Here is a 17,859-nt window from a genome sequence, read left to right on the forward strand (position 1 = left end):
TCAGATCAATAGGTGATTGGTTCTTGAGTTTGTGAGATTGGATTTCCAGTTCAAAGAGTTATATTACCTACAGGCCCACTTCTCCAGACATGCCACAGCAGGATTCCAAACTATTTGGCCTATTCTTGGTGCTATCCTCCCCAAAACTGTCACTTTGATGCAAACCAGTTCCAAGCTGATGAGTTAAGAAAATCTGATAACTTTGGGGGGAGAGGTCAGTGCTTCAGCTCAGAGCTAAAATGCTCTTATAAAAATACACCCAACATAATGCTACAGTGTTTATTAATATCTATGCCCCCAATGCTGTGAGAGACAGACTGTCAGTGTTTTTGGTGCTCAGCAAAGCGCTAGCAGACTGTGGGGCTGAGGAGATCCTGGTTTGGGGGGGTGATTGGAACTGTACTGTGGACTATAGATTAGATAGGAATCATTTGGAGCCCAGTCCACAGTCGGCAAAACAGCTGGAAGGTAATACACAGTTGTACAATCTGGTCAATGTCTGGAGGAATGCCAACCCAAAGGTGAAACAGTACACCTGGGTGAGGCCGGGTACTAGCATTATGTCGCTAGCCAGGCTGGATAGATTTTATACCTTTAGACATCATGTCAATCTGATCGGTGGCTTCCATATCACCCCCACCTGACCACTGACCACTGTCTCATCACTGTGAGTGTCACCCTGCCTCCTGTCCGGCTGCGCAATGCCTACTGGCTTTTCAATAATAGCTTGCTGCAGGACAGGATTTTTTGTCATTCTTTTCTTTTCTTTTGGCAGAGATCAGAGCGCCCTAGGTTTGCCTCCCTGAGACAGTGGTGGGACATTGGCAAGGTTCAGACCAGGCTCTTCTGCCAGAAGTACACTGAGCATAGGACTGACAGCTTGAATGAATCTAAGAAGGAGTTAGAAGGAGAGATTCAGGTGCTCCACCGAGCCTTGGACTCTGGAGATTCAGGAGCATTAGAGGACCTCAAAGCTATGCAGCAGGCATTGTCAGAGCTGCTAAGGACGCGGGCTCGAGGAGCAATGGTGTGCTCGCAGTTCCAGAGCCTGACACAAATGGATGCGCCCATCAAGTTCTTCTTTGGGTTGGAATGCAGGCGGCAGCAGAGCAGGGTGATGCTCTGCCTGAGGACGGCTGAGGGCCGCGTGCTGCAGGATGGGCAAGAGATGTGTAGTCATGCCGCCCAGTTCTATAGGGAGCTGTACTCCGCAGAGCCAGGCAGCCTGGAGCAGCAGCAGCAGTTTCTGCAGGGTCTGCCTAAGTTCCCACAGGATGGGGTCAAGGGGCTGGAGGCCCTTCTAAATCTGGCAGAACTGACCTGCGCAATGCAAGAGCTCAATAAGGGCTGGGCACTGGGGCTGGATGGGCTCACTGTGGAGTTTTTCTCAGAGTTTTGGACTGAGCTGGGCCCGGACCTGCTCTCAGTGCTGCAGGAGGGACTGTGAGCTGGGCTGCTGCCCATTAGCTGTCGTAGAGCTATTCTGACCCTGCTGCCCAAGAAGGGGAATCTGTCCTCCATTGTGAACATGAGGCCAGTGGCGCTACTGTGTCAGGACTATAAGATCCTGTCTAAGGCTCTGGCTAAGCGGCTCAGAGACATCATGCCGGCCGCAGTGCCTGTTTCAGGTGCTGAGAGCAGTTGGTGTCGGCCCGCGGTTCATAGAATTTATTCAGCTGCTGTACTGTCGTGTGTTTAGTGTGCTGAAGATCAATGGTGGCCTGAGTGAGCCTATCCCCATCCATCGAGACATCAGACAGGGCTGCAGTCTGTCAGGGATGCTATACTTCCTTTCTATCGAGCCCCTGCTGCACAGGCTGCTAGCCGGGCTGTCCATCCCTTGTCACCCAAGGGTGTCGGCCTATGCTGCTGAGACACGCAGTCTGGGCAGCGAGACGTCCAGGTCATTGTGGGAGTGTCTGGAGGAGTTCAGCAGGGCCTCCTCAGCCAGGGTCAACTGGGGCAAGAGCAGCGCTCATCTGGTTGGGGTGTGGGAGGTTTCTGCACCCCCTGCCCTCCCTGCGGGGCTGCAGTGGTCTCTCTCAGGCCCTCGGGTGCTGGGTGTGACTTTGGGGGAGACGCAGGAGAACTGGGCTGGCCTGCTGGAGAGGGTACAGGGCCGGTTGAGGGCATGGCACTGGCTGCTGCCCCAGCTCTCCTTTAGGGGGAGAGCAATTGTTATTAATATCTTGGTGGCCTCCATGCTCTGGCACACTTATGCATGTCTGGACCCCCCACCGGCCCTGGTGTCCCAGATACAGACCCTGCTCCTGGATTTCTTCTGGGACGGGCTGCACTGGGTGCGCAAAGCAGTGCTGTACCTGCCGCTCCAGGAGGGGGGACAGGGGTTGGTAGATCTGTTAAGCAGGCTGAGTGCCTTTCGGCTGCAGGCAGCTCAGAGGCTCCAGTACCCTCCAGATCCCCTGTGTCTCCCGCCCTGGACACTTGTTATGACAGACACGTGTTTTTACTTAAGACACGTCCCAATATACTTCCGTCCCTGCCTGTATTTTATAGTTCTGTTTTAGAGGTGTGGCAGTGCTTCTCCCTGGGTAGGGAGCTGGGGGGCAGCAGTCTGTATTGGCTGTTAGAGGAGCCACTGCTGTATAACCCCGGTTTTAGCTGTCCACTCCTGCTCTCCAGCAGCCTCAGGTCAGTCCTGCTTAAGGTCGACGTGATCCGGCTGAGGGATTTGTTGGATTTTAACAGGGGACAGTGGGTTGGTGCCGACAGCCTGGCTGCCAGGCTGGGTATGAGGTCACTGAGAGTCGTAACCAGATTTCTCTGGGCAGTACAGAACGCCCTTTCCATAGGCGCTGTGGAGCGGCTTTTCCAGGCTCTCACGCAGCAATGCTGGCCCAAGGACCCTTACACCGTCTTTCCCCTTGTTTGTCTGTGTCTCTCAGTCCCCCCTAGCTCATCAGGCCGCCTTCTGTAGCCTCACAGTCTCTGTAGTGTGTCTGTTTTCACAGCTCAGCGTCAGGAGCTCTATCAGCTCAGTGTGAGGGAGCTGCACCATCAGCAGCTGCAGCCCCTCCCTGACACCCCCTGGAGGGAGCACCTGGCTCTGGGGGAAGATGCCTGCCCGGCCTGGAGGAGCCTGAACAAGCCCCCGCTTCTGCATGGCTTCTGCATGGCGTCATCGCAACAAACTCTTTTGCACATACACTGGACCCCAGAGTGAGCGACACCTGCCCCTACTGCGGGGAGAGAGAGACACTTTTTCACTGTTTCTGCCACTGCCCTAGATTAGAGCTGCTGTTCACTGCACTGGAGAGCCTGTTCAAGCAGCTGGGCCTCCTTTTCTCACGCTCTGTGTTTATTTTGGGAGTCCAGTACAAGCAGCGCCACAGACATGTTTGTCAGTTAGCAAACTTTCTAGTGGGGCAGGCTAAGCTGGCTATCCTGAGCAGTAGGAGAAGTCAGACTTAGCGGGTGCAGCAACAGTGTGCACTCTCCCTCTTCAGGTCTCTCGTAAGCTCCAGAGTGCGACTGGATTACAATTTCTACAGCCTGACGGGAGACCTGGACACTTTTCTGCAGATGTGGGGGGTCGGGGCGGCCCTCTGTGCCATTGACTTTGGACATTTTAACCAACTGGTTTAATTCACTTGAATATTTTATAGGTAGCACATGTGTAGTGGTTTTTATTGAGCGTTTTTAGAATAGGTTGTGTTTTTATGTCGGGAGTTTTTTTCATGTCTTTTATGTGTTTCTAGTTTGTTTTAATTGTTTTTTGTAGTAAAATAAAGGTGTTAAAAATCAAAAAATCTCTCTCTCTCTCACACACACACATACACACAGCCAGCAAGACACACAGAGCCAGCCAGCTCAGCGATGACATCACGAACCTCTCTCTGAGCTGACTGCTATGACATCACAGAGCACGTGCATTCCGTTGCTTGCCGTCTGTCAACCACTCAGTCACTGCCAGCCAGACTGCCTGGCTGGCTGGATGGGGGGGCTGTTTGCTGCTGCTGCGTACATTAGCAAGCTTATTTGCTTGACCGGCCTTCCTCCTCCTCCGCCCACATGCCCACCTATGCCCGATCTGCTGTTCACCTGGATCACAGCTCCGCCCCAACAAGGCAGAGCCTCCCAAGCATGGTACAAACTCATCCACGTTCCCCTCCAAGGAAAGCTTCAGCAAAAGGCAAAAGCATTATAAGTAATGAAGAGGAACCCGAGTCCAAGACGCTTCCGACCAGCCATACATATTTGTGTGTAATAAAGATCACATTTTATTACATTTTGTTTTTTTCTGTACTTTATTACATCTTATTGTGATTTATAATGATATTGTTTATTTTCCATATGTATGTATGTATGTTTGCATGTCCAATTGCTTTGACAATACAAATGCACTGAATTGAGAGAGAGAGAAAGAGAGAGAGAGAGAGAGAGAGAGAGAGAGAGAGAGAGAGAGAGAGAGAGAGAGAGAGAAGTGCTAGGGCACATCTGTAACATAAACTAGGGAACATTCGTCACATGCTTAGGGAACATTCATATCATACAGGGAACATTTGTAAAACGAATTAAGGAACCTTTGTGACATACTAAAAGGACATATACTGGTAAGATGTTGGGCACATTTGAAACAACAAAAATGGCATGTCGTTATTTATTAGGGACATTTATACCAGTCTGTGCAAATATCTATGCATATTCCAATGTTTTTTGCAGGACTTACAGATTGAGTGAGGGGGTCAATATGTTTGATTCAGAACTAACCACTGCTTCCTCAATTTTGTTTTAAACATAATTTAAAAGAAAAGTGGGCAATACATTGGTCTGGAAAAAAGGAGCAGTGGTCCCTAAGACAATTCTTTTAGTTCTTTGACACAATTCCTAAATCCCATTTTCTGTAAAATATGTTATCAACATGCATTAATATATCATCCAAACTACAATCATACTAATCATGAAGATGTTCATATTATTATATTCTAAGGGTTCCAGTCTATTGTGTATTGTATTTATTCTCAGGCCCTTCTCTTATGTTTAGAGTCATTATTATTATTCTGTACAATACAGGGATTAAATTAAGTATTTTAACCACAAAGTACTGGCTACAGTTATGATGCCTACTTCAGTGTTCATATGCATACAGTTTCTGAGGTCTGGACCACTGCACAGTAGTCCCTGGAGTTGTAGTCCAGAGCACTGCAAAATTCGTGCTGAAGTGATCTGGATCACCACGCAATGGCCCAAGGACCACTGCAAACTTGGATTTCAATGTTTTTGTGTAATCCATGTTGCTATAGCACCTTCCATGTTCCTTTGTGGTGAGCTGGTTAATTCTGTTCTGGGAAAACCACAATCCTGCAGGTTTAATAAGTCTCTCTACACATCAGTCCCTGAGTACCTTCAACCAATGGTCATTTTGACCAATTAAGCCCAAGAATTGAGTCGATTAAGATCTCCTCATTGTGATATGGGGATTCTGAGGGGGGAACATACACGGCACACAGGAACACATCGGTTTGTGTAGAAATGATTTCTTTGCTTATTTTAAGCCATATGTGTGACTCTGCTGTTTTGATGGGCTGTATGGAGTCACTGAGCTCTGCTTTGTACCAGATTATTATGCCCCCGGAGTCTCTGCCGTGTCTGACGGAGGGCTTCTTCAGGGAGGGCACTATGACCTCTCTGTAGCCTGAGGGACAGTGACTGGACACGTCTGCCCGACACCATGTCTCTTGCAGGATGATGACATCCTTGTCTCTCACTCTCTGTCTGAACTCCGGGTCTGTGCTCTTCAGCTCGAACACTGAGGAGCCCAGGCCCTGGATGTTCCACATGGTGATAGATAGGGATCGCATTTCTTTCTACTCTAATTAAACAATTTATATACTCCTTTGGAATGAGATATATCTGGAAATGTGTGAGGTGGAAAGGAAACAAATAAATAAATATTAATACTGGTGATATGAAAAAATAGGAAACGAATAAATAAAAAACAAACAAAAAAAAAAACTCCTGACTTACACTCCTATATACCTATATACACATACACACATATATCTACATATATACACATATACGGAAGCATCCATATATCTACATAATTTTTAGAAAATATGTCCATATATATCAGTATATAACTACATTTATACAGGGGTGATTTTCGGATGTGGTAATAGCTAGTCACCTCCTGCAGTGGTTTCTTTGTTATGCACAGTTACTAATCTTATCAGTCGGGTGCAGATGAGGTTGAGCAGGTGTCGGATCTCCTGCAGCTCCCCGGTGTCGGTGTCGGCCACTCTGCTGACCGCTGTTGCGTAGTTGCGCTGGCTGTGCTGCTGTGCTGCTCTGTGCATGTTCTGGATGGGCTCCACTCTGGGTCTGCTGTTCTGTGGTCGGGCGTATCCAGGCTGGGGTCTGCGGTGTCCGGACTGGGGAAGGTGGTGTGCAGGTGGAGGGCGGGGGCTCCCAGGGGCCGCTCTCCTGATTGGCTCGGGGTTGTTCTGGGTGGTGTGGGTGCTGGAGAACCTTCTGTGGCCATGTGGGGGGCTGGCTGGGTTTGGGCCAGGGCGATGTCTTTGAGTGTCTTTGCGAAGACGCTCACTGCTTGTTTGTGGAGATGGACGTGGTCAAACAAGCTGTGGGCCCCAAGAGTGGGGTGGTGTGCCAGGTGCACATTTGGCATCAGAGCACATCCCTGAGAGATCTCAGCGTTGATCATGTGGATGGTGTTGGGGTGGAAGTCCTTCCTGGGCTGCAGGGTGGAGATGGAGCTGGCCACCTTGTCCTGCTGGGTCCTCAGGTTGTTTGTGCCTGTGTGTATAATAATATGGCTGGGGGAGCCGAGGCTCTCCTCGGACAGCTGCTGAATGGCCCTCTCTGTGGTCGGACACCAGACCTTGGAGATCTTGCCATCAGGGAAGAGCCGCCTCTCATTTATGAGTTTACCATTTGAGTCTATCAGCAGGGCTACTTCAGTGTTCTTCTTCCTGGTAGTCTTTCTGCGTAAGGTGGTCTCATCTGTGTTTGGTTCAGCCTGTGTGTGTGGTGCGCAGGTTTTGTGAGTGGTTTCGGGCTCAGGGTGTGTGTGAGTGCTGGGTGCAGTGTGTGTGTCTGAGTCAGGGTGTGTGTGTGTGTTGGGTGCACTGTGTGTGTTGTGCTCAGGGTGTGTGTGTGTGCTGGGTGCACTCTGTGTGTTCGGGTTGGGTTGTGTGTGTGTGTTTGGTGCAGTGTGTGAGTGGTGTGTTGTGTGAGAGTCAGTATGTCTGGATGTCATTGGGGTGGGAGGGCTCTGCACATTGTGCACTGCTGGGTTTCTTGAGGGCTAGTTGTTGTGGGCAGTGAATTTGTATAGCTGCTCCTTCAGGCTCTGCACTGTCTTGTCTCTGCGTTGCAGTTCCTCTCTCAGGGCCGTCAGCTCCCTCCTCATGGCCTCCCTGTCCTGCTGCAGCTCCCTCACCTCCTCCCTCAGCTCCCTCACTGTGACCTTGTGCTCGTGTTGGACTCTGTTGAGCTGGTCTGTTAGCTGCTCTGTGGTGTTGGAGGTTGTGAGCATGGCCAGCACCAGCTCTTTTAGCTCCATCAGCTCCACCTCCAGCAGGGACATGTTCTCCCTCAGCTGGGACACTGTGTCGGTATCTGAGGGGTGTCCTGTGCTGGGATGCGTGTGGATTCCTCGCTGTTCTCTGGCGCGGCGCTCTCCCCTCCGTTGGCAGGGCAGTGTGGGGCTGGACTCTCCTCCTGTGTGGCTGCGTCTGTGCTCTTTTGGACACGTCTCTCCTTTTTCTCTCTGTCAGCCAGCGTTTTCAGTGAGTGGAACTGATTTTCAAAGGTGCCCAGGCTGCCCTCGCTGCCCTGTATTAAGACTGTTCCAGTGTGGTACAGATTGATTGTCAGCATGGAGGTGTCTGGGTCGTCCTCCTCACTGATTGACACCTGCCTTCCTTTACTGATGCCTCTCTTTTTAATGTGCCTGTACAGTTGACAGATGGCAGCGTGCCAGGCGTCGGTGTGCTCGGTGTAGAAGACCAGGTTGCTGATGACTTGCTGGTCTCCAGTCTGAGAGAAGTCGGCTCTGAGAGTCTCTGGGTTGTCCTTCAGTATGTGTTGTCTGAGACTCTTCCTGGCCTGAGCGTTCTTCAGGTGCTCTGGGTAATGGATCGCACAGCTCCTGCTCCTGCTCATTGTATCTTTTATAAATTGATACTTTCAAATTCAAACCTCTGTCACTTTTCAAATATCAACAGCTTTTCAGTATAGACACAGTTCTGTGTTGATTATACTGTATGCTGTAATTTTGAATATTTTCATTTGTTTGTTTTTCCTATCATGTTACAAATGTTCCCTATGTGAAAGATGCATTATATCTTAACATTGTCAAAACAATTAAATATATACAGATTATTATTTTCCGTAAAGTTATATCACATTGCTATTAACTATGTGTGTCAGTAAAAGTTCAAAATATCCTGACAGTTTTTTATTGATCCTGCAAAATAAGTGTTTAGGGAACAATTGTAACTTAAAGTTAGGGTTAGTGATAGGGTTAGGGTTATGAATATAATTGATATATAGAATTGTTAAGAAGTGTAAATGTTTACATTACATTTTCATGGATTGTTCTATTTGTGTATTTGAAAGATATACATCTATACAATATCTTCACTATTAAAGATAAACGCATTATTATTTTCGGCATTGTTGAAGCTCATTGGTATTACTGTGACATTAGTTTATTATTGAAAAATATAAATATATATGAAAAGGTATCGTAAAAGAAATTAGAAACACCGTATACATTATTTTACTTTATAGCAGGGAGGAATCGCTATGTGTTATGTTGTTCCCCCAAGAACATATTATTTGAGTCGCATGTTGTAAAGCCGGACAGGTTAGAGTGACGCACGTCTTTGTGTTCTGGATAGAGAGGAGTAGTGGCGCTGCACTGCTGTGCTCGGCATTGTATTTGTACCTGCAACTCGGTTCATAAGAGACATAAACAAAAGTGCCAGGAACAATAAATTGTGTCAAGGAGTCCTGATGTAAACTGAACCCCAAACAACATGTCTACCTCCGAAGAGACTCGTTTCACGGTTTACAGACTGGCGGCAGCGAGGGATATTGTTTGCTTTTGTTTTTTCTCTACCGAGGCCGGATGCAGTGAGCTGTGCTTGCGGGTGACTGAGACAAAACCATGTCGGTGGTGAGTGAACTGTACTGTTAAAATCGGAAAATAATAATAAAAAAAAAGGTACGAAAGTAATAAACAGCTATGTCAAGTCATTTAACCGCAAATAGCTAAGTTAAACAAGTATATAAAAAAATATATATGGAAAATCCGATAGACAGATTGATTAATGTTGACGCAGCAAATGGAAATGAAGCGATTAATGCAGAAAGACGCACGAATACGACAGAGTAACACATGATCGTGTTGAGCTGCCTCCTTGCTTTCACGGAGATGGGAAGGATAAAGAAAGTTTCTCTCTGTGGAACACGCGTCTGGAATTGGCTGTAAAAGCTGCACAAACAGCACCAGGATCTTGCAACAATTGTACCAACACGTTTAAGTGCTGATGCACTGTCATACTGGGTTTCTTTACCCTCTGAAATGCAAAAAGACTATGCTAAAACAGTAGAGACATTAAAATAAGTCTTTGGAAGAAAAGAATACCTACTGCATTTTCAAACTTTTGTTAATGCAAGACCCCGTCAGCCTAAAGAAGCATTAGAAGTTTATGCAGCCGAAGTAAGCAGACTTGTGCAAGAGGCGTTTCCCAATTACGGACAGCCAGCTATTGAAATGGAGCGTTTTAGACGTTTTGTTGCTGGTTTAGACCCAGTGCTGCAGGCAAAGTGTTATGAGCATGGTGCAAGTAGATTGGAGGAAGCCCTAAAAATGGCTTGCAAGTGGGAGCGGGTCAGGAAGCATTAAGAACTGCCTCTTCACATTTCTAAAGCACAATAAATGAGAAGGTTCTGGAACAACCATCTATATGTAAATCTGGAAATATCCTAACAGCTATGGTGTCAAGCAAGTCCATTTCATCTACGTCAGAGGAATCCCCCAAATTACTACAAGCTATTGCAGATTTAACTGCAGATGTTAAAGCATTCATAGTAGAAGTGAGCCAGTTGAAGCAACAGCAAGAAAATCTCAAACATGTGCACAGCCAGTACAAAGAGGGGAAAAAGGACCGTCAGCCCTATCCAGAATGGATGAAACAAGAGCAATATCTTGCATCACGAAAAGCATCCCCTGATGGGTATAATTCTTCCTCTAGATCACAAAGAGATGTTTCTTCACCTTTATAGAAACATGTCTCCTGGACCAAGACCCGGACATCATTCCCTACATAGGCAAAAATATGAAAGGTGGTCTCCATCACCAAGCAACCGTTACTATTCAATAACTAACAGTCCTAGCAATCGCTATCACTCATCTCACCCTGATCAGCACTGCAGTTCAAGATATTCTCGTAGTCCATCTGCATCCTACTCACACTCAAGGGACAGGTACACCAGGAGAACACCCAGTCCACATCACCATGAGAGAAGGCCTGATTGCAGATACAGCAAACGTCATCTTTGCTTTGATTCTGAGGATCCCACCTATCAGGGAAACGAGTGGTAGCAGGTGCTGCGGGCCAAGTAGCTGCTACATTGAATTACAGGGGTCCAGAGTCTGAAGCTTCAGCTTTAAAAGACTCTCCAACCTCTCCAATATTGTTTTGATATTATTGAAGACACTGCTGTTCAAGCCTTCATTGATACTGGTTCACAAATTTCTTTGATCAGTGAAAATTTAAGAGTGTCAATTCCAGCACTGAAGACAAAGTCCATCAGAAAGTCATAAGTGTTGGCAAGGTCAGTGACTGGTGAGTGCCTTGATACTCTTGGAACACTAACCATTAGTATTAGACTTGGAGAGGAGGTTTGTCATCATGATGTTCAAGTGATAAGAAATTCCAATCAAGCTGTCATACTCGGATGGGATTTTCTGCAGAAACACCATGCAGTGATTGATGTACAAGGACAATTACAGTTGTGGAACTGGAAAGTCCCACTGTTGTTTTCTAAGCAAATCACACCTCTTTGTTGCAATGCTGTGACATTTGCGCCAATCTACATTCCTGCAATGACTGAGATGAATATCATGGCAAAGTTGCAGCCATTTACAGAAAATCAAATCTCAACTCCAAATTACTTAGGAATACTGTAACCTGAAGCATGCAACTACCCAGGTCTGTTTGTTGCCAGAACAATGTCTCCAGTGAGAAAGGATTAACAACCATTGGTGTCATGAATCCTACCAATGACGACTGCCATGTGCCAAGTAACACACCACTGGGAAACTTTTACTCTCTGATAAATCAGGGAGGTGAAGAGTTCCAGTTTATTGAGGCTACTGTGCACAATATCAGGCAGACAGAAGGCATAAAGTTACCCACAGTGGACTTCAGTCAGTCTAAATTGAGTGATCCACAAATGGACCAGCTGGAGAACTTACTTTTGAAGTATTGTGATGTGTTTAGTTCACTTGAACATGACTATGGCTACACAGATGCTGTAAAGCTACACATTTGAACTGGAGATGCCCTACCGATCCGACAACATGCTTACAGGACTTCTCCAGCTTTGAGGCAGGAAATAGAAAAACAAGTTTAGCAGTTGCTGGCCCATGACCTCATTGAGGAGAGCTGCAGCCCTTGGGCTTCACCTGTTGTTTTAGTCAAGAAAAAGGACTGCAGCTACAGATTTTGCATTGCATTAAGAAATTAAACCCTGTCACCATACGGGACTCGCATCCCTTACCACGGATTTCTGAAGCTTTGGACAGCCTGGCAGGGGCATGCTGGTTTAGTACCATGGACCTGTCAAGTGGTTATTGGTAGGTTCAGCTGGCATCAGAAGACCGGGAGAAGACCGCATTTACCACCGGCAGCGGCTTATACCATTTTAAGGTCATGCCAATGGGACTGACCAATGTACCACCTACCTTCCAACGTTTAATGGAGCTTGTGCTTCGTGGTCTACACTGGAAGATCTGCCTCATCTGTTTGGATGATGTTTTGGTTTTTAGCAAAACCTTTCCTGAACATCTGCAGAGTTTGGAAGATGTCTTTCTTCGCTTTTGAAAGGCAGGACTAAAGCTGAAGGCCAGTAAATGTCAGCTTGCACGGGATGAAGTCTCTTTCCTGGGACATGTAATCACCAAGGGTGGTCTCAGACCAGATTCCAGGAAGCTTGACAAATTGAAAGATTGGCCAACACCAAGAACACCTACTGAGGTGAGAGCTTTTGTGGGTCTCTGTTCCTATTACAGACGATTCGTTAAAAACTTTGCCCAAAAAGATGCAAAACAGTTGGTCTTCTGAACTACAGCCTGAACAAGCTGTTCCTGTAAGACAAACCTGTGAAGATTTAGCAATAGACATTGATGAACTGAAGCAGAAACAACAAGCGGATGTCATTCTGAGAACTGCGATGGAATGGAAAGAAATGGATAACCGAAGACCTACTGCGCGACGAATCAAAAACTCCCCGTCAGCTCTGAAAAAGCTCTGGTATGAGTTTCGTCACCTGACTTTGGAAAATGGGATCCTCTGTCAAAAAATTAAAACCTTTCTTCAGAAAGCCTATACTTACCAATTGGTTCTTCCTGAATCCCTCATTCAGACAGCCCTCACTTACCCGCATGGAAATGTCTTCAGTGGACATTTAGGGAGTGAACGATCTTTGCAGAGAGACAGAAAAATCTGCTATTGGCCTTACATGTCACGTGACATTTACAAGTTCTGTACAGAGTGTTTAACATGTCAGACTCGCAGTGCTCCAACACTAAAAGCTAGAGCTCCTTTACAACCTATTGTGGTGGATCGTCCATTCCAGAAAATTGCTGCTGACCTCACCGAGCTACCAGTCACTTTTCAAGGCAACAGGTATGTTCTTGTTGTAATGGATTATTTTACATGCTATGTGAATCTCTTTCCTTTTAAAGATCAGCGTGCAACAAGTGTAGCTCAATGCTTGTTTGAAGACTTCTTCCATCAACATGGTATACCTGAGTCCATCCACACTGACCAGGGCAGACAGTTTGAGTCTGATCTGGTGAAGCAGCTGTGTAGCAAGTTGGGAATTGAGAAGACACGAACATCTCCGTACCATGCCCAATCAGATTGCATGGTGGAAAGACTGAACCGGACATTAAAAGACCAATTCGCTAAATACATCTACCAAAATGGAGGAGAATGGGACAAATACCTCTCACAGGTGGAACTTGCGTACAATTCAAGTGTACATTCCAATACTGGATATACTCAATTTTTCCTTGCTCATGGTCGGGAACCTTGTCTGCCTGTGGACGTTTTGTTGAACTGCAGTTCATTCACTACTCAAGCAACTCCAGGCACACCAGCTGCTTATGCCCAGGATGTCTTTAACCGCCTGTCACATGCTTTTGACATGGCCGCTGAGTAGTCAAAAGAATCTAAACTACTGCTAAAGACTCACTATGATCAAAATCTTGCTTTTAACCCCTATGCTGAAGGTGATCTTGTTTTCCTTGATGATCCTGCCAATCAAAGGAATAAACTTGCTCCTAGATGGAAAGGGCCACATAGAGTTCTGAAGAGGTTGGATAAAGACGGTTGTCCTGGCGTGACCTATGAAATCACTGACCCAAAAGATCCACGATCCAAATCATGGATTGTACATTACAATCATCGGCTGAAGGCATACAAAGGTCCTTGGTCTGACTTACCTGCTCATCCAGAAGCGCCTCCACAGCTGTTTAGAGATCCTGATGATGCACCTGTCAGTCCGCCATCAACACTGACGGCTTTGTCTGGAGACGTCCCTTACCCACTTCCAGTTCCAGCGAGCTCCAGTCATCACTCGATGCCGTCTCTCTCTCTTTTTTTTTCCACAGCTCCTGTCCAGAGGGATATGCTACCTGTCCCAGGTGTTGTTCCACAGCCTGCTCTAGCACTTGAGCCATGCCCAGGTGTCACCCATTCTTCCAGCCTTCGGGATGCCCAAGTCACAGTGCACCCAGAGACTATGTCTGTTCTCTTACCTCAGCGACCCCAGACTCCTGTGGCATTACCTGCTGGATGTACCTAGTGGTCGTAAAGTTTTTAAACCTGACAAGTTTAAAGATTTAGTTCTTTCTTGGTTTATACCTGTTTTATTGTTACATTACAGTTCAATACAGTAATGGCTCCTAATTTGCCATTCTTAAAAAAAAATAAAAAATTCCTATTGTACTGACATACATCTATTGTGATTTAATTACTGCAACATCAGTTTATCATTTGGAAAATCTAAGTATATATATATATATATATATATATATAGAAAATGGGTATTAGGAATTGTGTCAAAAAATGAAAAGAATTGTCTTAGGGACCACTGCTCCCTTTTTCCAGACCAATGTATAGCCCACTTTTCTTTTAAATTATGTTTAAAACAAAATTGAGGAAGCAGTGGTTAGTTCTGAATCAAACATATTGACCCCCTCACTCAATCTGTAAGTCCTGCAGCAAACATTGGAATATGCACAGATATTTGCTCAGACTGGTATAAATGTCCCTAATAAATAACCAAATGCCATTTTTGTTGTTTCAAATGTGTCCAACATCTTACCAGTATGTATTTTTAGTATGTCACAAAGGTTCCCTAATTCGTTTTACAAATATTCCCTGTTTGTTATGAATGTTCCCTAAGCATGTGACGAATGTTCCCTAGTTTATGTTACAGATGTGCCCTAGCACGTCTCTCTCTCTCTCTCTCTGTCTCTCTCTCTCTGTCTCAATTTAGTGCATTTGTATTGTCAAAGCAATTGGACATGCAAACATACATACGTACATACATATGGAAAATAAACAATAAAATTTTAATTCACAATTAGATGTAATAAAGTACAGATAAACAAAATGTAATAAAATGTGATCTTTAATACACACAAATATGTATGGCTGGTCGGAAGCGTCTTGGACTCGGGTTCCTCTTCATTACTTATAATGCTTTTGCATTTTGTTTAAGCTTTCCATGGAGGGTAATGTGGATGAGTTTGTACCATTCTTGGGAGGCTCTGCCTTGTTGAGGCGGAGCTGTGATCCAGGTGAACAGCAGATCGGGCATAGGTGGGCATGTGGGCGGAGGAGGAGGAAGGCCGGTCAAGCAGATAAGCTTGCTAAGGTACGCAGCAGCAGCAAACAGCCCCCCCTTCCAGCCAGCCAGGCAGTCTGGCTGGCAGTGACTGAGTGGTTGACAGACGGCAAGCAACGGAATGCACGTGCTCTGTGATGTCATAGCAGTCAGCTCAGAGAGAGGTTCGTGATGTCATCGCTGAGCTGGCTGGCTCTGTGTGTCTTGCTGGCTGTGTGTGTGTGTTTGTGTGTGTGAGTGGGTGGGTGGGTGGCTGTGTTAGTGTCTGTCTGTCTGTCTGTCTTTCTGTCTCTCTCTGTCTCTCTCTGTCTCTCGCTCTGTAGATGCATCATAGGGAACATATGTAACAATCTCTCTTCTTGTTTACCAAAAATGTGAATGAACGTATTTCACGTGGGTTTTGCCTTGGTTGGAATCGTTTTAAGATTATTTATGAAGTGTAAATTGGATTAGTCTCAATTCTCCATAGTTTTCAATGTATGTGCCATTCAGTAGCGTTCATGTTACAGGTGTGTCCTATGCAGTGGTAGGGTCAATAAAATGTCAGTAAAACTTTATTTTAGCAATTATGGAGGGAGAAATGGAAATAGGGGGTCCTCACTAATTATCTAATTTATCAACAATGTTTAAAATTAGGCCTTGCGAAGCTGCAGAAAATGCTGTATAATTGTATGTGTGTTCAACTACCAGCTGCTAAAGTCTGATAGCTTTTGAAGACTCTGTATAGGAAGTTGAAGAAACTGTTTTGTGATAATTATATAATGTTTTATATTAATACTAGCATTAGAAGTAGTTTTGTTTACAGACTGAGCAGATTAGATTCAGCAGGACAAGTAAAGGGTCAACAAGGTTGGTTTGTTAGAAACTACTGTCAGTAATGTAAGATTACACAGTGCCGGAATAGCCTACAGCTGTCTGCTGTAAATTTGTTTATGACTTAACCGTTTCTCCAGATAGGCAGGAATTGTTTCTGTTAATGGGCGATTGACACTAGTTAAATGACGACCGTGGGATCACATCTTCCTAGTGCACATCAAAGACGGACATCTGCTTTGGATCCATCACCTCTTCACGGGAGGACAGATCGTAAACGGACCCGGACCTGTATCTTCTGATTGGATGAACGGCCATAAGATGTTATGTCATTTTCCTATAAAGTTGTACTCATGTTTGTAAACATTAAGTCTCACTGAAGGAATTATTCCTGACGTGGGGCTTCCGAGCGGCTCGATTAAAGTACTGTTTGCTTTATCTTCACGACTTCTCCACTTATTTCAGACACGGTTCTACAACTTGGCGTCACGAACGAGGATCTGAACTTGCCTCCACTCCTGGGACCAAAGCAAGGGTGAGTAGCTTTAAAAATGACCACCCTGTATATTTAGATTTGATTTCTGGATTGTGTTAGGCTCTCAGATTGTAATTTAAAGAGAACTTGTGGAGAGGTAGAGGTAAAACAAACAGAAAGGTTGACTGTACAGCGGAGGATCACAGTAGGGTGAACTCCAGGTAAGACAGATCTGCGGTGAGAGATGCCAATGGAACCGAAAGGTACGACGAGGCCTGCTGCGCCCCAGGTTAAGCAAGGAAATCCTTGTACACCAGGGCCAGAGTCAGTGGCAGTCAATAACCAGACGGAACCAGAGGTACATAAAGTCCAGCAATATAGCCCCATCGTTGGCAAAGATAGGATTGGCATAATGGTGTTAAAATACGTGTCTGTTTGTGAATTCCAAAAAGTTTAAAATGTTAATCTTAAAATGGTAAAGGCAAGATAAAAAAACGACAAAGTTTCTATAATTCTTTGTCTGAATAATAAGAATTTAGAGAAGAAATTGATCATAATAGATCAAGAAAACACCAAAGTAGTGTATTTCAAAGATTATTTTACATCTGATTTTTAATAATAACAATATAATAAATAAATGCTAAGGGCTGTTTGAGACACTGCAGGGTCAACAAAACACGCCACTAATCTAATATCTGATTTATCTTTGGATGTCAATCTGTATGTGCCTTATGTGTTTATGTATATATATAGTCTGAAGGTTATGTAAGGTAAATGTCTGTTTTGTATGCTTTGTATTTTTAATATTGTGCATAGTCCAGAATAAGACTGAGAAGGGAAGTAACCAATAAATTCAGAATTATATTTACAATTACGCAGTCATTGATGTTTTATCAACAGATTAATGAGGATTTAGACATTTAACTGTATACAGAGTGCACAAAGCATCAGAAATAAGAAATGAATCATGCATTCTATTATAAGAATAATGTTAAAGTAATACAAATATACACTTAATAATTAATAATACTAATAAAGTAAATAAATAGTAATGGTGTCCTCTAAGCCTCAGAAGAACAATAATTTGTTTGTTAAAAATCATATTATGGACAAATTCTGTAAAGTCAAATTAAAGGAAAACTAAAGGCTGGAATCCACAGGAGCAGCACTCTGGTGCAGCCCTGAGTGACAGCCTGATGTAAAACCCATAGCAGGAGAATGTAAACAGTATAGTGACATATTATAGTCTTATTTTAGAAAATATTTGGTTATTGGTGCATAGCATAAAATACCTGAAATAAAAGTTAAAATTAGACTTTGGATTTTAGATTCTAAGAGTGAATTAGTCAAAGGGTAAGAATTTTAAGGATACTATAGAAATATAAATTATGAGCATTGAATAAGTGAGCTAAAATTAGTATTGCATAATTTTGAAG

The 17,859-nt window shown here is 44.8% G+C and overlaps 1 non-coding gene across 1 annotated transcript; it reads right to left on the bottom strand.

Annotated features, from left to right (window-relative positions):
- Nucleotides 1-4,076: 4,076 nt before the first annotated feature.
- LOC136752001 (U5 spliceosomal RNA) lies at nt 4,077-4,191 on the bottom strand. The gene has a single exon (XR_010817183.1). It is a non-coding gene; the product is annotated as a U5 spliceosomal RNA (small nuclear RNA).
- Between the last annotated feature and the right edge of the window lie 13,668 nt (nt 4,192-17,859).

This window comes from Amia ocellicauda, chromosome 6, assembly GCF_036373705.1.
Source record: "Amia ocellicauda isolate fAmiCal2 chromosome 6, fAmiCal2.hap1, whole genome shotgun sequence".
Classification (NCBI taxonomy): Eukaryota; Metazoa; Chordata; class Actinopteri; order Amiiformes; family Amiidae; genus Amia; species Amia ocellicauda.